This window comes from Myotis daubentonii, chromosome 1 (assembly GCF_963259705.1).
Source record: "Myotis daubentonii chromosome 1, mMyoDau2.1, whole genome shotgun sequence".
NCBI lineage: Eukaryota > Metazoa > Chordata > Mammalia > Chiroptera > Vespertilionidae > Myotis > Myotis daubentonii.
In genome coordinates, this window is record NC_081840.1 from 90337271 (window position 1) to 90362626 (window position 25356).

General features: G+C 41.4%; 1 pseudogene; it reads left to right on the plus strand.

Annotated features, from left to right (window-relative positions):
- Positions 1 to 1239: 1239 nt before the first annotated feature.
- Positions 1240 to 2404, plus strand: LOC132228134 (elongation factor 1-beta-like; annotated as a pseudogene).
- Positions 2405 to 25356: the final 22952 nt, after the last annotated feature.

The following is a 25356-nucleotide window of genomic DNA, read 5'->3' on the forward strand; positions in this document are numbered from 1 at the left end:
CTTCAGGCTACTCCTATTATGAGACTTAACAAAATTCATCACTGAGAACAAAGATTCACAAGCGTATGTGGATGAAACCAAAACACTGGTCGGATCCAGGAAGGCAGAGAGAGTTAAGGCAGAGGCATAGAAATTGCTCTTCCCCTCTCTCGTCAATCCATGTCTATGGTCTTTAAGATAACTTGTTATGTAAAACTAGGAGCCCGGTGCACAAAATTCGTGCACTGGGTGTGTGTGGGGGGGAGTGTCCCTCAGCCCAGCCTGCCTCCTCTCACATACTGGGAGCCCTCAGGCGTTGACCCCCATCACCCTCCAATCGCAGGATCGGCCCCTTGCCCAGGCCTGACGCCTCTGGCCTAGGCGTCTGGCCCAGGCAGCGGGGACCTGCAGTGGCAGCGGGGGGTGCCGCGATCGTGCGGGCTCCGCCCCTGCCCCTGCAGGACGCCTCTGGCTGAGGCGTCCGGCCCGGGCAGCGGGGACCCGCAGCTGCAGCGGCCCCGCGATCGTGGGCTTCGCTTTAGGCCCAGGCAAGGGACCCCTAGCTCCTGGGACTGCCAGCTTCTACCGTGCCCAGCTCCCATCGCTGGCTCCACCCCTACTTCCTGCTATCACTGGCCAGGGTGGAAAAGGCACCTGATTCTCCGATCATGGCTGGGGGGCAGGGCAAAGGCGGTCCCAGGGCCGCCTTTGCCCTGCCCCCCAGCTCTTAGCTCCCCCCTGAGTTTCCAATCACTGTCAGTGGCAGGGGGCTTCTTCCTGCTTTCCCTTTCACCTCCCTGCATTGTGCCTACATATGCAAATTAACTGCCATCTTGTTGGCAGTTAACTGCCAATCTTAGTTGGCAGTTAACTGCCAATCTTAGTTGGCAGTTAACTGCCAATCTTAGTTGGCAGTTCATTTGCATATAGCCCTGATTAGCCAATGAAAAGGGTAGCTCGTACGCCAATTACCATTTTTCTCTTTTATTAGTGTTGATTATTTATTTATCTAAGATGCACCTACACTGAATTTATCTGAAAAATAAAAAAGTTGATATTAAGAAAAAACTTGTAAATGGAAGATTATAAGAGAGAGTTTTGCGTGCCAGCAAAAGTTACTGGTGTGCCATGTTTGGCACGTGTGCCAGGGGTTGCCCACCCCTGTCCTAGGACCTCTTCTTTTCCCTGCACTTTTAGTCAAGTTTGTATGTACATGCAGTAGTTCCTTACCAGAGTGGTTTTAAAGATATCAATACCGCCATGGCTGGGTGGTTCAGTTGGTTGGAGTGTTGTCCTCTACACCGAAAAGTTGTGGGCTCAATTCCTAGTCAGGGCACATAGCTAGGTTGTGGGTTTAATCCCCAGCCAGGGCGTACGCGTATAAGAGGCAATCAATTGATGTTTCTCTCTCACATTGATGGTTTTTTTCTCTCTCTCCCCCCTTCCTCTCTCTCTAAAAATCAGTAAAACATATCCTTGGGTGAGGATACAAAATAAAAGATAGCAATACTAATGAGAATGTATATTCTCCGTTATATTTTACTTTATTGGGTCACAAAAAAGTTGTTTTTTGATTTCTAAACACAAAGAAAGGCATGTTGATAATTTTTGGCCCATTTAATTCAGCGTCCCTGATTTTTACATTGTGGAATGAGAAGATTAATATACGGCCTTTAACCTTTGGCCAGCTGGGAAGGAGGGAAACTCCATCTCTATCCACCTCTGTATAAGGAGTTATGTAATGTTTTTCCCTTAGCGCTGGGACCCCCACCTCTGCTCCTCTTTTCTTCTGCTGCTACCCAGCTTCAGGATCAGGTGATGCCCTGGGTTGTGAAGACCTGAAAAACCTTGATGACCTCCAGGTGCTCAGCAACTACCTAGTGGACACAAGCTGTATCAAGGGGTATATGCCATTGCAAACAGATGTGGCAATATTTGAAGCAGTCTCCAGACCACTGCCTGCCAACGTGCATTATGCCCTCCGCTGGTATATTCACATCAAGTCTTACAAAAAGGACAAGGCCAGCCTGCCAGGAGTGAAGAAAGCTTTGGGTAAGTATGGCTCTGCCAATGTGGAAGACACCACAGGAAGTGGAGCTACAGATAGTGAAGGCGATGACATTGATTCCTTTGGATGTGATGAAGAGGAGGAAAGCAAAGCAGACAAGAGGCAAAGAGAAGAAAGCTTTGCACAGTATGAGCCAAAGAAAGCCAATAACGTGCACTTGTTGCTAAGTCTCCCATGATATTAGATGTAAAACCTTGGGATGCTGAGAGGGATATGGCAAAATTAGAGGAGCATGTCAGAAGCATTCAAGCAGACGGCTTGGTCCAGGGATCTTCCATACTAGTCCCATTGGGGTATACAATTAAAATACTTCAAATACATTCTGTAAAGTTGACACATTTGAAACAGTTATGCTGAAGGACTATGTGCATTCCATGGATGTGGCTGCTTTCAACAAGATATAAAATCTATCAAGGACCATTGCCCTTAAATAAAAGCTTTGGAAGATAAAAAAAAAAAGGTTGATTTTCATGTATTTCATTATTGACAGAGTCTAACAAATTTTAAGAACAGAAACATTTAATGACAATTTTATATCCAACTTTTTAGAAAAATAAGGCATGGCAGAAATGAGAAAAGAAAGGGAGGACTGGTCCAGTAAAGGGGGTGTTACCAAGAAGGTTCCTGCTGTGAGCACCTGGGACTCACTCCCATTGGTGAGCTCCAGAGCCAGTGCAGAATTTTTCTGTGTTGTTCCACTCCAGGCACAGTAATATTTTCTCTCTCTCTCTCTCTCTCTCTCTCTCTCTCTCTCTCCAGCTAGACATCAATCACAGAGTACTTCTGGTTTAATTATTTGTAGATTTAGAATCCTCAGGTGTAAGGATATAGGTGTTGCAGCAAGGTGCAGGGACAATGTATGCAGGAGATAATGCATTATCTACTAAGGTCACCACACTGGTCTTTTGACCTTGTTTTCTAAGACAGAAAGAACAAGTATTTTTAACTAAAGTTATTACTACTAAGTAAAAAACCCTGCAGAAAAGCTTATCAATCTTTACTAAATTAGTAAACATTTGTAAGCTCTTCATATTCTATATTTAAACCCATAACTTAAATAGTCATATATGACATACATATAAATATGTCAATGATATATATTTTAACAGATTTGAATGTACTGTTGCTATTTTTACCTGACTAAAAGAGAGTGTGCAAGGAGTGTAAGGATCAGCTCTGCCTTTGTCTTAGCTCCTCTTGTGCTTTCCCTATTAGTGTTACCTACAGTTTAGGGTTTCTTTGAAGAGATTTTTTTTCAGTCACTTGTTTATTTTCGGAGGGTTTATTTACTTAAAAGTAGATAATATTCACATATATGTATATACTTAACTAGGCACCATAAAATGCACCTTGTTAAATAAAAACAGAATGAATGATAGAATGATGGTCAACTGTCTAGCCCTCCATATTGTGGATATCCCATTTTTCCTTCAGGGTGCTTTGCTTGCTGTATATGACATGTGACAGTTTGACATTCAAACCCATTGAGGGTGCCAGTGTCACTCTAAATGAAATATTAGTAAAGTTTAATATGTGCATAATTATTAGGGTAAAGATAAAACAAAATAGAAGTTCTCATATTTCCCCAGTGGATTATCTTATGCATCTCCTGTAGTATGTGCATTCCAGTTTGGAGACCACTAGTCCACAAGTATGGCGTGCACATCCTCCACCACAGCCCTTGCCTGCTTCTTTAACCTAAGCTCCTGCCTTGTCACGCCTCATACTGGACATTTCAGTTATTGAGAGCTTTTTGAAGTTCCGTGAATTTATCATGTTGAGTTGTTGAGTCATGTGTCAGAGATTTACTATTGCTTCTTCCCAGAATGCTCTTTTTTTTTTTTGATTGCTTGGTAACAGCTCCTCTATGAGACTTTTCCTGGCTCTTTCCCATTCCCAGGGAGCATTGAAAACATACATGCTCTCAACCTTAGCCCTCAGCTCTTTTGTTGAATGTATTTGCTAATATTCTTGGCTCCTCCTGTAGATCATGGTATCCCTGAAATCAAAGATGTTGTCTAATTTATCTTAGTATCACCAGCATATAGCCCCAAACAGGTGCATAATCATGCTTGTTGAATTAATGATGGAGATGGTAGTCCTACTGTACACAGTATTGGTCATCCAGCAAAGGTTGTGTTTAGCTCTGGGTACCTTTTGAAGAAGGACTTGGAAAATTGATGTGTACTCAGAGGAAAATAATTCTAAACAATGTCATGAGAGCAATTCTAGCCTGGGCCCAAAGTATAGAATAATAGGAAAGAGGGAGTTGGTTTTAACATAAGGAAGAATTATCTAACAATTAGAGTTGCTTGAATACAGGATGAATGGCTTTGGGGTATGGTGTGTCTCTTGCCACTGGAGGTATTAAAATAAAGCCTGAATAAATAACCTCCTTGAGTTGCTTGAGCTGGCTGAGTAAGGGCTTAAAGCATCTGGAGTCATCAAGGTGAGTGGAAAAGAATTTAGAAAATCTTTGGATTATAAACAATCAGATTTGAAATCATTTGATATGTCTAGTGATTGGTCTAAACTTTAATATATATTATTGTTTTAAAAAGTGGTGAGCCTAATGCCTGGCCACTGTGGCTCAGTGGTTGAGCATCGACTATGAACCAGGAGCTCACAGTTCGATTCCCAGTTGGGGCACACGCCGGGGTTACGGGCTGGATTTCCAGTAGGGGGCGTAGAGGAGGCAGCCGATTGATGATTCTCTTTCAACATTGATATTCTTTCTCCTCTCTGAAATCAATAAAAACGTATTTGAAAGAAGTGTTGAGCCTATTTGAAGTGTACAGTTTCTCCGTAATTCACAGTTCCTGGATCTGGGGGGGAAACAACAGTAATGCTACTTTGCCTCTCACGAGTCCGGCTAGGCAAGTCTTTGAGCATGTACTGATGCTGTTATTTTTCTTTGTGAGTGTGACTACAGCCATCTAACTTGCTTCCTTTTTTCATCTCAGAAGTAGGCCACCTTCACCCTGCCCAACCATGGATTTAAATTTAGAGTCCTGAGAGTCTATGACAAAGTGATAGTGTCTTTTGAGATTTGGACCAGAAGCCGTTATCTTAATTTTCTATATATTTAGGGCTTTCTAAGACGGAATTTTCATGTATTGAATCAGTTAAACTTAATTCAGGAAATAAATAGTAAGACTCTATCATATATATAAATAACACTAATTATAACACCTTTTAAGGGCATGAATCTGATAACATGGGAACGGAGGCTCAGTGAGGTTAAAGAGATTTGGCTAAATGCTGTACAACTAATTACTTTCAGAGCTAGATCACAATCCATCACATCTAATTCCACTTGCATAGTTTTCTGCATTTTACCACACTGCCTCAAAAGTCCTGAAGGAATTTTACAATCTCATAAAGGAATAAGACATATATATAAAACAATTAGAGAGTGACAAAAGTAAAATCAAGTGTAATACATGTGTTAGAGCTAAGGAGTAGTTTGGAAGGTCAACAAGGTGAGAAGTCACAGGCTAGAGGATATGGACATTTTTTTTTAAGAGCAAATTTAAAAATAGCTGTGAAAGATAATTAGGCTTACAGAATTTTTCTTTGGGTCTCAAAGTGCATGGCAGCTTTGTTCACATTTACCAGTGCACTTCTTCTCTTTTGTTTCTTTTTAGTATTACTACTCTCTATCACACTGGCCAATAGGATATAAGCATCTAATTGCAGCTAATTATTATACATTCCAGTGACTCCCACAAAAACAGGTTGCCCTGGTAACCAAACAAAAAGAGAGTAGAAAACAGAAGCAAAGTATTTACTTCATGTCTGATGGGCTCTCTGCACCATTTTCATTAGACCTGTTGCTGGCTTTCTTTTTGGCTTGGGTACCAGTCACTGCTTATTTTTTAAGCTATTAAAAGATTGAAAATTTTATCAGGTCTTTTTATATAGAAATTTATCCTGAGTAGTGAAGTCACAGCTATTGATTCTTTAAATATATAAATCTTATTTAGAAATGTTGATTTATTGCATACATTTAACCCAGGAACTTGCAACCCTTGTCAATGGGATTCAAGAGAACAGAGGGTCATTTGATGATGGTAAAAACTCTTTTTAAGAATGTTACAAGAAGGGAAGGTGATAGTATATTTGAAATAACTTTTTTAAAGGCCTTGCTATTTATTTTGCAACATCAATAAGAAAAGTATAGACTAACCAGTTGACATAGAGACTTCATTGCTAATTATTTTATGTACAGAGTCTTTAATTAATAGACTAAATAATTAATACAATCTACTGTGTCCTAGCTAATTTTTTTAAAAATATGTGTTTTTTATTGATTTCAGAGAGGAAGAGAGAGGGAGGGAGAGATAGAAACATCAATGATGAGAATCATTGATTGGCTGCCTCCTGCATGCCCCCTACTGGGGATTGAGCGCACAACCCCGGCCTGTGCCCTGACCTGGAATCCAACCATGACCATCGTTCATAAGTTGACACTCAACCACTGAACAACACCAGCGGGGCCTAGCTAGCTTTAATCCCTTGGTGAAGAAGATTTAAATGATGAAACAGAAAGCCATTTAGGTTCATAAAATATGTCTAACAGTTCCTGAATTGGGGAATAGGCCCGCTCTCTTCATCCCTCCTGTGTCTTGGTACCTCTTTGAAGTACTAAACATGAGAACTTCAAAGGCAATCCAGGAAGATGGCATCTGCAGCTGATGGCAAACTCTGGAGGTATAGACAAACACACATGCCGCTAGGGATCTTGGCGTAATTGAATTTTCTTAAAGAAAAAAAAAAGACAATGAAAATCTGCATAATCTGTATATAATAAATTGCTTCATCTAACAATTACTTTTAAAAATCACACTTTGTGTATATCTTACAAAAATGTGATTCTACAATGGGAATGTCATTTGAAAACAAAGCTGGATGCTTGTTTGGAATAAGCAGGAGGGAAAAAAGGTTGTTCCATAAAGAGGTAGATCTTCTATGGACTGTCACTACTCTGTGACATAGATCCACCCATGTGTGTATCTGGAATTAGCTGTATTAAACTAAAATACATTCTTTGCATCTTTCTATGCTAATTCTCTTAATCTAGCAGCTGAGTGTGGGATTCTTGGAACAAGATTTTTCTTCAAGGCATTGCCTTTTAGGAGTAGAGTCAACATTATGCCAAGTTAATTCTGCTCTAGGGTCACAAAGTAGAAAGGTAAAAAAATATAATACAATTTTTCTCCATATAAAGAACACTTGCTTGTAATAGCAATAACATTAACAACCTATGAGATAGTTCAGTATGTGGTGCCTCAAATGTGACTTATTTATTTATTTATTTTGGTTAATCCTCAACTGAGGATATTTTTCCATTGATTTTTAGAGAGAGTAGAAGGGAGGGGGAGAGACAGAGAGAGAAACACTGATGTGGGACATTGATTGGTTGTCTCCTGCAAGTGCCCCAACCAGGGCCGGGGATTGAGCCTGCAACCAAGGTATGTGCCCTTGACCAGAAACAAAACCACGACCCTTCAGTCCTTGGGGCCAATACTCTATCCACTGAACCAAAATAGCTAGGGCATGACATATGTTATTTTTGGACTTTGGGATGGATATAGAATTCCTTTGTCTTATGAATTGGTTTTTTTATGTGAAGGACTAAAGGCCCGGTGCAGTCCGTGACCCTCGCTCCTTACCGCCCACCTGTTCACTGCTCCTTAGCACTGCCGGGGAGGCAGGAGAGGCTCCTGCCACAGCCAGCCGCTGTGCTTGCCAGCTGTGAGCCCTGCTTCTGGCTGAGAGGTGCTCCCCCTGTGGGAGCACACTGACCAGCAGGGGGCAGCTCCTGCGTTGAGTGCCTGCTTCCTGGTAGTCAGTGTGCATCATAGCTACCAGTCATTCCACCGTTAGGTCGATTTGCATATTAGGGTTTTATTATATAGGATGCTAATGCAGCTGTAACCTGTATCACCAACATCTTGCTACCACTGTAGCCATAGAAGAAAAATTAGAGTCAATATGATGGCTAATTCCTTTTTGGAATGTTTCTATGTGGCAAACTCCCCATGCAATCATTCTTTGGAAAGGAGGTGGTAGGTTTGAGTGAATTTTTTTGAGTTAAGATCCAATAAAAACAGCTTGAGTTTCAGCCTACAGGAGGCAGATTTTGCTCTGAGAAGGGTTAATAGTTTTCCATGCTGAAGTCTCTGTGTGTGGTATCCAGTACATGCATAGAATAGGTCAGGCTTTAAGAGTCTGAAAGCAACATCAAAAGAAGCTTGTAAAGAGTTCTTTGCTGAAGTTAGGGAGATTGGGAAAGTAATTTTGTCCTTTGTCTATCTCCAGTGAAAAAATGTAGGTTGGTGACAAAAAAGGATTTCTGCTAAATTCTTTCTGATTTATCCCACAGCAGCATTTAAATGCTTGTCATTCTAACTTAGGAAATGATTGATACTGACTTTTCCTCACTAACTAATATTCATTCATTGTTTTATTTCTGTCTATTAATTAAATCTACTAATTGAAGACTTTAAATGTTTCAGATAATTAAGACTACACTCAGCAAAATGCTAACGACTTTTCCTGAGTGTAGTCTTAATTACAGTCTCTGAAAATTGTATTTATAGTCTTTGGTAAGTGGCCTAAGGATAATTGAAAAACTGAGTTCATATTACCAAATAGTAACAATAACAACAAACCCCATAGCATCCTTTCCTGATTGCATAAAGGATCTCGTAGACTGACCTCAGCTACTTTCCATTTTTTCATTTGTCTAGTGAGCCTTGTCAATAATTTCTTAAGTATCTGAAGGACTCCCTCTCTTTCTTTGGCTTCCTCTCTCACACGGGCCTATTACCTTTATTAGCCTGCCTTAGAGAAAGAGGAGACATCTGTGACACGGTCTAACTTCTCTGAAGTCAAGGATGCCTCAAAAGCAAAGTTTGAGCAGCCGGAGGAGGGGGAGCAGGGATGGGGGCATCAGGGAGGAGAGAAGAAATTGTAAACAAAGGGATAGCTGGGGAGTGGCGCCTTCTTTCTGGGCATTCTGTGGAGCCTCTTCAGAGGCAGCGAAGAAAGTAAAATCCAGAGGCATCTTTTAAAAAATGCTGTTTAAGGTTCTGTCTTCTTAAGCTGATCTGCATAGGGAATAAAGATGAGATAAATAGTGTAAGCCAGATGGCCAGGTACAAACCCAATCCTATCTGTACTTACGTTTGCTATTTTTTCAAAGGGACCATCAGCTTCTCTATTTGGCAATATGCCAGAGGACCCAACACGGGTAAGCTATGCGTCACGTGGTTGCAGTTTCCTGGACCAAGATCTAAAACCCTCCAAGGCTACCCTAGTTAAAGGAGTGTGTGGGCTCTACAGACATAGATTTTTTTCCCTCAGCTTATATCTTAAATAGCTTTGTTGAAGTATGATTAAGAAGGAAGGAAATTATGGAAAGAGAAGACAGGAATTTTTTTTTTTCTTGATTGACTAATTTGAATTCTTAAAAAATCCTCACCCAAGGTTATGCTTATTGATTTTTTGATGTCAAGTTCGAGTGATAATTGGACTATATACTTTGGGGTATTATTCCAGGTTAAGGTATGGAAATACTGTATATTTGTGAATAATTCAGAAATCCAGGGGGCTTAAATTGAATTTAAAAATAATTACGAAAATCATTTCTTGTTGGTTTCTTTCATGTTTCTCCTCAGACATATCTATTTAGTAGAAAAAGTGGGAGCGGCTTGATTCTTTTCTTTTCCCTTTCATTAGCCCTGACTTTTGTTGAGGGGGGGGTGGCGGGGGGGGGGTGTTACAGAATTGGTTGGTCATCATACCTGCATAACTTAGGTGCAATTCAAGATGTTCTCTTAAGAAAATGAGTTCATGAAACCATAATTGGCATCTGTTTTGCACAAACAAAATATTCCTTTGCTGAGCTAACACGCCCTTTTAATGCTTTGGGGGTGAATCCTGGGACAATGCTTTATCTGCTTCTGTACGTCTCTGATAAAAATAAAAGGGCCTTAAGAAAGCTTCTCAACTGAAGGTGTGAACCTCTGATTAATTGGGAACAAATGATACCCATTTCCTCTCCCAAACAAAATGTCTTCTTTGAGCCTGCCCCAGAAACAGAGAGAGGGAGGCGTATCTGCGCATTTATCTGGAGGTTGGAAGCTGGAGAGAGAATTGAATTGTCAGTGAACTTTGTACTGTGATTTGATATGGAAGTGGCTGCATCTGTGCCACCTGTTGATGGCATGATTGGAGCATTAGTCCTGGCTCAGCCTCTGCACCATTGAAAACTCTGCTTAACATCGCCCTGGGGGAGGCTTTATTGGAAACCCAGTCACTTTGCCTCGGCAATGGTGTACATTGGCGCCCCATTCAACCCTTTTTCTGACATTAGCACTTTTGAATGGGCCACCAGTGAAGCCTTTCAGTGAGAACATGCAACCGGGGTTTCTGGGTGGCCTAGGGCTGAGCTGAGAATTCTTGTTAATGGACTGAGAGACTTAGCCTATTGAGGCACATGAACTCAGTGACCAAAGAAAAGTGAGACAAAGATGTCCCTCACAGGAACATGTAGGTCAGAAGTGGACAAAAGCAGACATGGACCAGTCAAGCTATTTGATTACTGAGCTGAATAGGGCACATGGATCCCTGTAAAAGGGGTGGGGGTGGGGTGGCAGTGTGACTGATTTGACAGAAATCTCAAAAATACCCGCACACTCTGAGCTCAAGACATTTACAGATTTGCAGGTGGTATGTGAAGTTATTCTTAAAATGTTTTTTCCCCTTCCACTCATCTTTGTGGTCATTTCCTATTTGGTAGTACTTAGAAAAGACCCTAAATAACTAGAATGAAAAGGAAGTGCTGCAAAATTGAACTGGAAAAAGCATGCTTAAAAGTAGAAGGTGACCATGGGCAGCATTCCCCAAAGCACTGGTGCTCTGGGTTATTTTCAAGCTCTTAAGGGAACATAAGATGAGCTTTGGGAGCCTGAACTTTTATATGTTTAGGATTATAACTTTAATATATGAGTGTAATTTCAAAACCTTTTTACTCTAAGACATAGGGTAAAAAATATAGGTCTGAAATTTTGCAAAAAACAAAGGAAAAGAACAACAACTCAAAAAGGTTAAGAAATCATTTTGTATCTATCAACATGGTCAATGACAGCATGCGCCCAGTCAGCGTGGCTCAGTGGTTGAGCATCAACCTATGAACCAGGAGGTTATGGTCTGAGTTTTGGGCCCAATTCCCAGTAGGGGGCATGCAGGAGGCAGTCCATCAATGAATCTCTCTCATCACTGATGTTTCTCTCTCTCTCTCGCTCTTCTTTCCTCTCTGAAATCAATAAAAATATATTTTAAAATAATAGTAATAAAAAATAATAGCATGCTTAATTTTCATTAATTCTATACTGCTGCTTCTTGCTATATAAGTTTTTGTGGGAGAGTCACTGGTCCCTTATGTCATCGGTGGAAAGAGCTCCCTATTCCTACCAGTTGCTGGTGGGAGTGGGACTCTTGGGTGCCACCGGAATAAGAGTTTCCAGAGGGCCCCTAGGAGGATGAGATATTGTAGAAAGCTGAGTTTCTATGGCCCCATTTCCCTCGGTCCCACCATAGAAGTGTAGCTGTGGCTTCAGCAGAGCTAGGATCAAAGCCAAAGCCAGTGTCCAGCATTTCCGCTCCATGTTGGAGCACAGGTAGGTCCAGTCCAGCATCGGGCTAGCTTAGTTTGTGCTCCCCACTGCAGACCGTCAGGCCATTGCATGTGGGATCCACAGGGCCACATGGCTATGGAGGGAACACGGGTGAATGCAAGAGAGCCACAAGAGTGCCAAGAGAGTCAAGAGCTCTTGTCTAGGGGGTTATATGTTCCCAAATTGTCATGGGTTTGCAGTGGCCCTGCCTACTCTAGCCAATGATCTCAGTTCCCAGGTTTGACTGATAGGCATCTTCCCTATGTTACCCCAATTTCACTGCACATGTGCCCATCTCCCCTTTTGTTCAGTCCATTCCCCCAGTAATCTTCAGAGGATGGGGTGGTGCTTCCCTGGGGGGTGTGAAATTGCAGCTTCCTGGTGAAGCTGCCCAGATGGCCATGCTTATAATGTCTGGTTTCCCTTATGCTCCCTCCTATTATTAATAACTAGCTAATTACAACAGTATCACTTACATTTAAACATGTGCAAATGTCTGGATATAGCCACCTAAACAAATCAATTTTAACTTATTTCAACTATTCCTTTCTAAATTAGTAAATTTTAATTAAGGTTATTGAATCTCTAGATATTTTTAAATAACATGAAATACTGAAACATTGATTACTAAATAAGTCTTTAAATTAACCTGCGTTTGTCTTTATTGCCGAAAGTCTGTAAATGGATTTAAGCTTTTGATAGAATGTCTGGTGCTTGAAGGTATGTTTCTTGAAAGTGAGAGTGTGTTTAAAATGTGTTCATAAACGTCAGTCTAAGGAATGCTGGTCACTTATTTCATTTTATTTTGGTTATTTTTGGAAATTGAGGCTTCTAAGAGTTTAAAGTTCAAATTAAGTTGGGAGAAATTATATGGTTGTGATAATAGAATGCATGAGGAATGGAAATTCATTTTTGAGGAAAAAATTCTTGCATTTTCTCTGCAAAAATTAGTAGTTCAAATTATGTTAAGGTCTTTATGTGTATGGTCTTTATGTGGTATGTGTTTGTGTATTACGTGTGGTAAATTTTCAGGTCCAGATGGCATTACTAGGATATAATCTTTTATTGGTCTAACTAAAAAAAAGAAAAAGATTAAATACTTATACAAATTAAGCAGAATTCTGTGGTCTGGATAAAATTTTTAATATTAAAACTGGTTTAAGTTTGATTAATGTCTTTTAGAGTTATTACCATAAAATATATGTTTTTTCCTAGATTTACAAAGAGTTATGGCATAATCTTTTGGTTAAATATATTTGACGATCTTTCCAAAGTTTAAATTTTAAGACTTTTTAACTGAGAGATGACTTTGAGTTATTCCAATGGGCCCTGGAATAATTCAAGGATTTATTCTCTCTTCTTAGAAGAACTATTTTTGAACTAAATTAGGATGATTTAATATACTTGAAATTATGTGGGAATCTTTGTCAAATAAAAATTAATAATAACTATATTCTACATATATATCTATCTATATATATATATATTGTTAAAATTAATGTTATAGAACTTTCAGTCTGCTTCAGAAAGGAATTTGAAAATATTCAGAACCAAGTTCAAACAGGAAACTCTCAGGGGTAGAGGGTATCCAGTCAGGGACACCAGGTAAACCAGGAGTGATGATTCCCTGTGAGGGCATCTGCCAGTGATACTCTGGATATTTGCGTTTCACATATTGGGAGTTTATGAATTATTTTCAGTGCTCAATACACCATTTCAATAAGCCATGTGCCACGTTTTAAAACCTTACATATTATTTGTTCTTTATATGCTAAAGTTATACATTGAATATAAATATATACAAATTTTATATTTTTCTCTATGTCATTTTACAGTAATTATTATTTACCAAGAAATTGTTGTCTTGGAATATTATATCTTATAGAAATCCAAAGTATTTTTTTATCAATTGCATTATAATCAAATCTATAACCATGCCACTTTAAAATTTTGTCATTCATGGATAGTCATGGCTTTAGTCTGATGCATTTACAGGTACATTATATCTTTAGAAAAATCCATGAAAAGGACTCTGACGTACTCTAACTTGCAGGCTTCTAAGCAGGTCATATCTTTGAATTGGATGAAGATTTATAGAACTTCAAGGGATAATTCTGTTCAAAAAAATACTGTCAAATAATTAGGATAAACAAAAATAGTTATGGGACAAACTAAATTGAGAATAATTATTATGACTCTGTTTAAAATATTGTTGATTTTTAAATCCTTTGTTTCCAAAATATAAGGAAAACTAAAAAACAGACATTCTGCATAATAGGAACTAATAAATTAGTAACATTCATTTCACAGTATTCCCAGGAGACAAAGATTCAAAGGCTACGACAATCTGGAGATTTTTTTTTGTCCATTGGGAAATATATTAAAGACCCTCTCCAACAGTGTTAAAGGGACCTTACTTTATCAGGTACCTAACCAGGAATGGACATCTGCCCTTGTCACTTGACACTCACTTTCAGCTCAAGGAGGAGAAATCACCAACTATGGAGGAGGTAGACAGCTATCTCAAGATGTCAATTAGGCCTGTATGCTCACAAATTGATGCTGCTCAAACCTTGTTCTTAATATCACCTAATTGTTATCAATTGAATGTATATAAAATGATTTTTGATATTGTTATTATCTTCCTTATGGGTTCCTAGTGGAAATAATATTTGTCTTTTCAGACCTCTCTCCTTACTAGACATGAAAAATTTAACTTGGGTACCTGCTAATCTTTCCCCCCTACTAGACAATAATATTCCAATGATCAGTTATGATAATAAACTTAATGTTTTGTTGGCCACACACTGGTGATCTTCTACTATCAATATCATCTTTGGTACAGTTTTTCAGGCTATATCTATTATAAAGAACCTACCTTGGACAAACTTCTCCAAGAACACCTCACTAATAATTCCCCTGGTAGAATTATATATGGATCTAATCTAGATGAGTATTTTAGATGAATATTGTCTAAATATAGGAATGGATGAAATTAACTGCCCAGAAGAGAAATTGGAACTTCTGTATCATAGTAGATACTTGTTTCCCCTCAGATCCTTCTGTTAACGTAAAAAACCATTGAAACCCGTAAAGAATTTTTGTGAGTTTATTTGAGCCAAACTGTCGACATATGCTGGGAAGCAGAATCTCAAATTGAGATAGTGCTCCGGAGAAAGGCGGGGTTACATTTGTATTTATACATTTCAATCAAAAGGAGGAACATAGGTGGGTTACATGAAATTCATTGGTGATAGATTAAGGAGGAGGGATAAGCAAAGCAGGGAAACCCCTGGGATTGGATAAAAAGTAAAATGATGGACACATACTTAGGTGGGTGCAGGAACAATTAACATGATGATGAAGGAATCTGTGGTATCTGTCCTGGGGCCCAGCACACCTGGTTGTGCCCCAGGGGCTCCAGATAAAGGGAAGTCACAAGTTACCCAGACATTTCAAGGGTATGTTATCACAGATGCAAATAGACAGATAGGCTCAGTTAAGGTGAAGGTTGACCTTGTCAGTGAAGATACTGGCCCAGGACGTAACTGCCCACCATAACTGCCTTTAGTTAAAGTTTAATTTCAGACCATCCTTTATGGATGGACATAGAGAGCGTTAGGCTAAATGAAATAAACCAGTCAAAGAAAGAAAAGTACCATATGATTTCACTCATATGTGGAATCTGATGAACAAAATGAACTAACAAGCAAAATAGAGACAGACCCATAGATAGAGAGCAGGCTGACAGCTGTCAGGGTGGGTTGAGGGGCTGGGTGGAGGAGTTGACAGATTGAGCAAAAAAAGAAAGAGAAAAAACTCATGGGCATGGACAACAGTGTGGTGATTGTGGGGGTGGGGTTGGAAGAGGTGGAGGGGGTATAGGAGGTATAAATGGTGATGGAAGGAGACTTGATTTGGGGTGGTGAACACACAATACAGTATACAGAGGATGTGTTGTGGAATTGTGCATCTGAAACCTGTATAATTTTGTTAACCAGTGTCATCACAATAAATTCAATAAAAAGCGAAAAAAAGTAGTCACCAAGATGTAAAGTACAGCATAGGGAATCTATAATAATAAAAGTGTAATATGCAAATCGACCAAATGGCCGAACAGCGGGACGACTGTCCGGATGACCTTCCGGATGAAGCCGGGGCTGCAAGGGCCTACTCTTGCATGAATTTCGTGCGTTGGGCCTCTAGTATGGTCAATAGTATTGTCAATAATATTGCCTTTCTTTCTCTTAAGCTCCAAGGCCCTTCTTTCCCTCTGTAACTGGTTCTACCTCTGTGACTTTCTAAATGAACTTTCACTTGTATTTGAGTTCCTTGGCTCTGAATTGTTTCCCAGCTGAACTCAAGAACTGAAGTTGATGAACTGAGGCCTAACATCTGCGGGCTTTCACCATTAACAATATAGGCCTGCGCCCTTTGAAACAGCAAGAGCCTCATTAGTAATTATATTATACCACACACTGGGAGCGCCCTTTCCCTTCATACTTCATTAATGACACATGGTGCTTTCCCAGCAGTTTCGGGTCTGTAAGGGCCCAGCCAAAAGGGTACCTGGATATGCCAGAGCACTGTGGTTGCAGCTAAGACTCACAGCCGCAGTGCATTGTGGTAGGAGGATTGTGGGAGGTCTATGTTCAGCATTTGGACCACAGTCTGAATACATTTTATCAGGAACTCGTTCTTTAACGTTAGCAGCTAGCTAACATGCTCTTAATTCTCCTATTATTATTATTATGCTTGCTGAGTCTGATTTCTGCTCCCACATGTCTCCCTTTCTGGTATCATTCAGGTGGTCTACTTTCTGATTTGGTTTTTCTGAACAAAAATGAAAATATTTTCTAAGTTGTGAAATAATGTATCAAATAATGTGGTATTACAGTTACATTTCTGCTGTTTGGATGATTATTCTCCTGTGAAACCTCACCCAAACTTAGGTTTAGGAAAATGCACCTTTACAGTTTTCATCACCTGAAGAAAAAGTAGCATTAGGTGCAATTATATATTTTATTGTCAACTAGAGGCACCAGTGCGGTCCCTAGCCTGGCCTGTGCCCTTTCTCAATACGGGACCCTGGGGGAAGGTAGTAGTGCGCCAAGCAGCAGGCGGCTGGGGAGGAGCCTGAGCCCCGCTGGACGCCTCTCCTGCTCATCCGGGCCTGCCACCACCTCAGCTCAGTAGCGCTGTGGCGGAGGTGGGAGAGGCTCGTGCCACTACAGCTGCGCTTGCCAGCCCCGAACCTGGTGTCTGGTGCCCATCGGTCTGCTGGGCGGCACTCCTACTGTGGGAGCGCACTGACCACCAGGCGGCGTTGAGTGTCTGCCCCCTGGTGGTCAGTGTGCATCATAGCGACCAGTCAACTGGTTGTTCGGTCGCTTGGGCTTTTTATATATAGACTAGAGGCCCGGTGCACAAAAATTTGTGCACTCGGGGCGGGGGAGGGGGGTCCCTCAGCCCGGCCTGTGCCCTCTCGCAGTCTGGGACCCCTTGGGAGATAACGACCTGCTGGCTTAGGCCTGCTCCCGGGTGGCAGAGGGCAGCCTAATCCCTAGGTGCAGCCCCTGGTCGGGCTCAGAGTAGGGCCGATTGGGGAGTTGGGGCACCACCCCCTGTCATGCACAGAGCAGGGCGGATTGGGAGGTTTCGATGCCACGCTCAGTCATGCTCAGGGTAGGGCCGATTGGAGGGTTGGGGCACCGCCCCCTGTCACACTCAAGGCAGGGTCGATGGGGAGGTTGTGGCGCCACCCCCTGTCACGCACAGAGCAGGGCCGATCAGGGGGTTGGGGAGCTCCCCCCTGTCACACACAGAGCAGGGCCGATCAGGGGGTTGGGGAGCTCCCCCCTGTCACACACAGAGCAGGGCCCATCAGGGGGTTGGGGAGTTCCCCCCTGTCACGCACAGAGAAGGGCAGATCAGGGGGTTGGGGCACCGCCCTCTATTACCCACAGAGCAGGGCCGATCAGCGGGTTGGGGCGCCACCACTGTCACACTCAGGGCAGGGCCGATGGGGAGGTTATGGCTCTACCCCATCACACACAGAGCAGGGCCTGTGGGGTGGGGGGGTTGGGGCGCCACCACTCTCACACTCAGGGCAGGGCTGATGGGGAGGTTATGGCTCTACCCCGTCACACACAGAGCAGGGCCTGTGGGGTGGGGGGGTTGGGGCACCGCACCCTGTCACACACAGAGCCGCAGGGTGATCAGGAGGTTGAGGAGCTCCCCCCTATCAGGCACAGAGCAGGGCCGATAGGGAGGTTGTGGCCCCGCCCCCTGTCACACACAGAGCCGCAGGGCAATCAGGGGGTTTGGGTGCTGCCCCCTGTCATGCTGATCCCGGTGCCAGGAGACCTTGCGGTTCCGCTGATCCCGGTGCTGGGAGGCATATTACCCTTTTACTATATAGAATAGAGGCCTGGTGCATGGGTGGGGGTTGGCTGGTTTGCCCTGAAGGGTGTCCCGGATCAGGGTGGGGGTCCCCACTGGGGTGCCTGGCCAGTCTGGGTGAGGGGCTGAGGGCTGTTTTCAGGCTGGGACTGAAGCTCCCAACTGCTCTTTTTTTCTTTTTTTTTTTTTTATTCTGAGCCAGCTTTAGCTCTGAGGCTCCAGCTCTTAGGCCTCCGCTCCTGAAAGCAGGTATCTGGTTTGTTTAGGTTCTACAATCAAAACTCTGTATCAACTCCAGGTCTGAGATCCCGGCTAGCTGAAAGCTGGTTTCTTGGGTTTTGTTTAGCTTCTATTTTTGTAACTATGTTTCAAACTGCCAGCTCAGAGGCCTGCAGCGGCAGGCGGGGAACGTTGGAGTCCTCCGTCACTGAAGCAAGCAAGGCTCATGTTAGTTTCAAGCTGCCTGGCTGCCGGCTGCCATCTTGGCTGGCAGTTAATTTGCATATCTCGCTGATTAGCCAATGGTAAGGGTAGCGGTCGTATGCCAATTACCATGTTTCTCTTTTATTAGATAGGATGGTGCCACTCAGAAGAATGGGAAGCTAATGCTCAAAGCTCAAACTCCTGGTGGTGTGTAGGTTATAGATGAGAGGGCAAAATCATAGGGCAGCGTGATGTAGGGGTTTGGGGTTGTGCTAGGAGCTGATAGGTTGGAGGTGAAGTAAGAGAAATGAATCATTTCTTCAGGTCTTGAGGGCAGTTCTGAAGTCTGTTCCTATATCTCTCTGTCTGGTTTCATGGGATAGTAGCCAGGTGGTCATTCCACCTCAGGGCTCAGGAGCTGAAACATAACTTAGGTTAAGATGTTATCTTTACCCTGCTAGCGGTCCAGACCTTGTGATCATTAGTCAGATCCAGGCTCCTGTCTTCTGCTGCCTCAGGGGTTGTTTCTTGGGGTGAAGGCTAGGTCTCTGAGAAAGAGAGATATGACTTCTAGGGCTAGGACTTAAAGGAAAATTTTAATCAAAGCCATAAGGACTCTAGGTTTCAATGTTCTAGGCTACCTTGTGTTTTTCTTATCCCAATTATTTCTGGAATTAGCCCTTTCTCCAAGGAAACTTGGCTTCTTTTAGTGAGAGACGATATTTAGAAACACTATCTATGTGGTTGTAATCGCTGTGATTACTATGCAAATCTGTTATTTTGAATATAGTTCATAATATAGTTATAGAAATGGTACAAATAAAGATTTTATTAAATTAGAGACTAACTCTTTAAGAGTTACAATCAGGCAATTAGTAAGCATTTGAAAAGTGGGTTGGAACACAATATGTATTTAGTAAATATTGATGGATGGATGAATGAATGAATGAATGAATGGCTTTGAATTCTGGGGTTTGCTTGGTCTGCTAAGAGGATCTTCTAACCCAAGTGAATCTGAGGCTATAGTGAATGGAGGAGCTTGGGATCAGTCTTTATATTTTATCTACATTTTCAGTCTGTATCTCTATTTCCTGTTATTGAAAAAAATGCAGATTCCCCTTTCCTGACCCTCTATCAGTTCTTATGATTGTTTTAGTAATTGATTCTGATACTGTTGTAATCAGCTAGTTATTAATAATGGAAAAGAGCAAAGGGAAGGTCAGACATTACAGACATGTCATTTGGGCAGCTTCACCAGGAAGCAGCACCTTTGCATTTCCCAGGGAACCACCAGCCTATTCCCTGCAAAACACTGGGGGGAGGGATCCAAAAAAGAGAAGGTAGATGCAGGCCCAGTGAAGTTGGGGTGACTAGAGAAGGTGCTTGTCAGTCAAACCTGGGGACAAAGGTAATTGGATAAGAGTGGGTGTGGCCACTGCAAATGCCCATGAAAATTTGGGAATACATAATCTCTCAACAAAGGAGTTCTCTTTATTGTTACTCCTCCCTCTCGTTGCTCTTGTTGCACTTGACTCTTGGCTTGTGGGGCTCTTTTTCTCCTGCTTCTTTGCATTCGCCAGTATGGCCCACAGGCATGTGGACCCCACATGAAATGGACTAATGGACTGCAGTGGGGAAGCACAAGCTAAGCTAGCCTGATGCCGGACTGGACCCGACTCCAACATGGAATGGAAATTCTTGACACTGGCTCTGATTTTAGCTCCACTGGAGTCCCAGCTACACCTCTTCTATGACTGGACTAAGGGAAATGGGACTTTGGTAACCCCGGGGTGTGATTCTAGGGAAATAAAGCTTTCTACCAAACCTCATCCTCCTATGGGGGCCTCTGGAAATGCTTATTCCAGCGGTACCCCAAGAACCCCACTTCCACAAGCAACAGGGGGAGATGAGGCCCTCTCCCCTCTGATAACAACTCTATGAAGCCTCTAACTTATTACCTACTAGTGACCCAGTGCATGGATTCATGCACATTCAAAGGCAATTAATTGGAAGGTGGCCGGTGGGGCAGGACTGAATGAGATGGGCTGGACACACCCTGGAGCACACCTCTCGTGGTCCATCCCCGGTGTCTTTGCAGTGAGCGGGGTCCCTCTGGCAGGTGGGGTCCCTCGGCCTGGCCTGAGGGGATCAGGCCAAAAACGGCTCTCCAACATCCCCGGAGGGGCCCCAGAGTTCGAGAGGGCACTCTGCAAAGTTGCTGTCATACAGAGGGTGGAACACAAATGCAAGTGTGCAGTAAACCAGATTTGGGGCCAACAGTGCCCCAGCAACAACATAACCCACGGCCGAAGGTAGAATCACATTTTCCCTCAAGGAATTGGGCTCCCTCCTCCCTGGGGTGCGTCACCCAAGAACTGCTGCTGCCAAGTCACTGCAGCTCTGCAGCTCCTGCGCTGAGCATCTGCCCCCGGTGGTCAGTGCATGTCATAGCGACTGGTTGGATGTTCAGACACTTAGCATATTAGCCTTTTATATATATAGATGGTTCTCAGTGTATCCCTTCAGATTTCTGGGGGGATGAGATAATTTATCTTAAAAAGAATACTTGAAAAGAAATATTTTTTACTGGTTTTACAAAACAGGTAGCTAAGGAATATTTTTTTTCCCCACAGATGAGAATTCAGTTAAAATGAAGCTAAAAATACATATTTTAGAGCTCTCGAGACTCTCAAATTTTTAATATCTATTCTGAAGAACAAGGATTCGGTCACAACCACTCTTTTGAGGATTTATTTACTGTCAAATAGTAATTGGATTTTGATATAGCAATTCATTTTGGTGGGGGTGGGGATGGAAAGGTGATTACAAAGTAACAAACAAAATGTAAGTGATGGTTCCTTTGGTTTTCTTTTTCTTTTCTTTTCCTGCTCCTGAATCTTTGAAGATACTAGAAATAAACCCCCTATTTCCCACAGTGGTCTTAGAAAATAAGGCATACACTTCAGCTACTTCTGTTGTGAATAATCCATTGAAGCCAAACAGCGTTATACTAGATTCATGAGTGTTCACACATAGGTCATATCCTTACATATCTCTTTGAATTTGTGGGACGCATATGGTGTACCACTTCTATAGAAGAAATATTTTCATTTTAGAATTCAACTTTTGTAACCTTTGGCAACATGTAGTATCAATGGCTCTTTGTTGTTAAAAAAAAAAGTAAGACTGTAAGCTATTCCCAAGGATATGCAGGGCGTTGCTATAGCAACAGAATCTGCCTCCCAGCACCCAAGAGAAGCTATGAATAAAAGATGGTGTTCTAAGGACAACAGAATAGAAGAGGTTGTTTCGGTCCTTCTAATACCTGAAATTTGCTGTTATTTTGTTAAATGCAGAATAAAAATCTTGGGAAAAGGTCCAGTTCACTAAAGGATGAATTTCTATATTGTACTTCAGATGTCATGGGGAAAAATACATGCTTTCCAAATAGAGTCACTTCATGGTAGGAAGACCAGGGAAAGGCCAAAATATTTGATTTATGTATTTTTTTTACTCCAAATGAAATAACTCAAAGATGAATATGTTACTCAAACATAAAAAATAGGACTATTTTAAATTCTGACCCTAAATGGTTTTCTGGTTCCATATTTAAACACTTTACATGAAAGATGGGGCAAAACAAAATACTCTAATTTGAGCTTGCATTATCTATTCTGAACCCACTTATTTTGTGTACACCCACTTTAGTCATTGACTTCTAGCTCTTAGTGGCTTCACTGTAGCTGGCTATTTACCTACCAACCTCGCTATTCTAGGACGATAGATAAAGGTTTCAGATGACCCAGAAATGAATGAATGTTGAATCTCTCTCTCCACATACATGTGTATATGCATATCTCCCCACATTTATCTTTATATTATGTTTAGTTTTTAAGAAACTTTTTTTGTATGTGAAGTTATTGGTGAACTGTTATTCAGAGAAGTAAAGAACTCACCTCTCTGTAAGTGCTTATATTTAATATATTAAGAGCTAAATGAAATTATTGTTGCCAGAGATATGACTATCAGAGCCAAGGGCAGCCATCTATAAGCCATGAAGAGAGGTCTTACCAAAAACAAACCATGCTGGGTTCGTGATCTTGGATTTCCAACCTCCAGAACTATGACAGAATGAGTTTCTGTTGTTTAAGTCATTCAGACTATGGCATTTTATTATGGCAACCCAAGCTAATACGGGGATTAAAACATTTGGTACGGTTACTTCCTAAATTGTCTTTCAGAGTCAAAGTTTAGCCTCTGTTTGTAGGGGACAGGTGTGCACACAATTCTCTAAGTTTTTCTAGGACTTTTCTTTTGCTACTGTCACCTTGGCAACTTTACATAATTGGGGAACTAAAGGTTAAGAATGACTATGTGTATTTAAAAAACAGTACTTGCCCGCCAGCATGGCTCAGTGGTTGATCGTCGACCTATGGACCAGGAAGCCCACGGGTGGATTCCCGGTCAGGGCACATGCCCAGGTTGTGGGCTTGATCCCAGTGGGGGTTGTGCAGGAGACAGATAATCAATGATTCTCATTATTGATGCTTCTATCTCTCTCCCCCTCTCCTTTCCTCTCTGAAATCAATAAAAATATTTAAAAAACAGTACTTGGCTATGATACTTAGAAAATAGAACTTTTTTTTTAGATGGAATAATTTTCCCACTGAATTTATGAGTAAATTCAATTGTGGAACCTTAACAAAAAGGTAGCATTTAGTTTTTCCTCTCTATCTTAATTTAGATGTAGGTAGACGAGATTTGGGAAGGATGGACTAAAAAACTATATATTGATGCTAATCTTATAAGAATAAATTCTGGCCCTAACTGGTTTGGCTCAGTGGATAGAGCATCGGCCTGCGGACTCAAGGGTTCCAGGTTCGATTCCGGTCAAGGGCATGTGCCTTGGTTGCAGGCACATCCCGAGTAGGGAGTGTGCAGGAAGCAACTGATCGATGTTTCTCTCTCATCGATGTTTCCAACTCTCTATCCCTCTCCCTTCTTCTCTGTAAAAAATAATAAAATATATTAAAAAAAAAGAATAAATTCTGGATAACTACTGTCAAAATTTCAGAGATCTTCTTTTTTCTTTTTGAGGGTTTTCTTCTCCTTGGATCTGCCCATAATTCAAAGGCTTCAAAGATTTTAGTAAAGAATCTATTCAGTTGAGCTGGTTATATGACTTGGTTGTTTCTCCTCCTCTTGAAACTGATCAGGACACTAAAATGTTACTAATAGCTGGCAAGAATACAGGTGGGAATATGGATGATTTTATTCTCCTTACTTTTCCACTTGTTCTTGTGAATGTTATATAATAAGCACTTATTACTTTCATAAAGGAAATTAATAAAGTTAAAATATATTATGTATTAGAAGAACTTGTAAAAATCCTGTATTTTTTCATGAAGAATTTTAGGTGGTTTTACAATAAGACATTTGTACAATAAAGCTAAATAAACTAAGAATCAGAAATGTAAAGGCATTGAAAGAAGGAATACTCTAACATGAGATTTAATATAGTTATTGTAACTGAACATTAAATTGAGCTCTTAGCTTTCTGTCAGTTGAAAAAAAGAAATAGCAGATTAGAAAATTCTCATGATCTGATCAAAAGAAAGTATATCAGCACTTTGTGAAAGAATATTTTTTCCTTGATAAACTCCCAAGAGGAACTTGTCATAGTATGTTCTTATTTGTGTAAAACATAAAAATGTTTTTTACATGCTCATGAATACAGAGAAAATATCTGGGAGATACCCAGGAAACTATTGATGATAATATAAAGTTGACTTTCGCTGCTTAGCACACAATTTTTCTTTCTATTGATGACAACGTCCCTCTTCTTCAAGGGAATTGCTCCTCTTCTATTTCAGCCATGAATTTCTGGGCACTGCCAACCATAGTACTTCTTTGGCCTAAAACAAGCCAATAAGAACATGTCCCTGGTATTTTTCTAAGGAAGAAAAAAAAATTCCTTTTCCTGGTAGATGACAGTGATGCAAGAATATGATCCCTCAGTCACCTGAAGCCCTGTTCACCACCTGAGAAAATGTAAGAGAATAACCCTAAACGTGCATGAATTAGAGACAGGAAGTTCGTATCCCAGGTCTGTTCCCTGGGGCTTTGGTCTGCCCTGGTTTCAGCAGTGGTTGTTTTGATCCCTTGCCCTACCCTGTGGTCTTCAAGTTCCTCTCTTCATTTAACTTCCTTCAAACTATAGGTCTGTCACTTGCAATGGAAGGAATCTTGACTACTTGAATACTTCTGGAGGTTAGAATTGTATCAGCCAGCAGGGAGATATGGGAGCTTTCATGTTGCTTGAAAATTTTTTTACAATAAGCATATATTATCCTATCTAATAAAAGACAAATATGCTAATTGATCATACCTTCGCTATGCCCATCAGGCAATCAGAAGAGTATGCAAATTAACTGCCAACAAAGATGGCAGCTAATTTGCATACTGCAGGCAGGGCGGGACAGTGTGAACCCCCAGCCGGGCCTTCCCGAGTGCGCAGCCCTGGGCAGCGAGGTTTGGCGGTGCGATTGGCCTGAGGAAGCCCTATTCTTGCAGGAATCGTCCTGCAATGGGCCTCTAGTATTTATAAATAAAACACTAATAAAAATAAAAACAAGAGTAATTTATCATGACAAAATGCATATAAGGGATACCCAACAATATAGAGGATAATGTTTCCAGAAAAGCAAATGCACTAAGGCTTTTTTTTATGTGTCTATTTTTTATATTGGGCTTTGCTAAAGTCTGAGAATAACACTGAAGTGGTACTCAGTGAAGGAA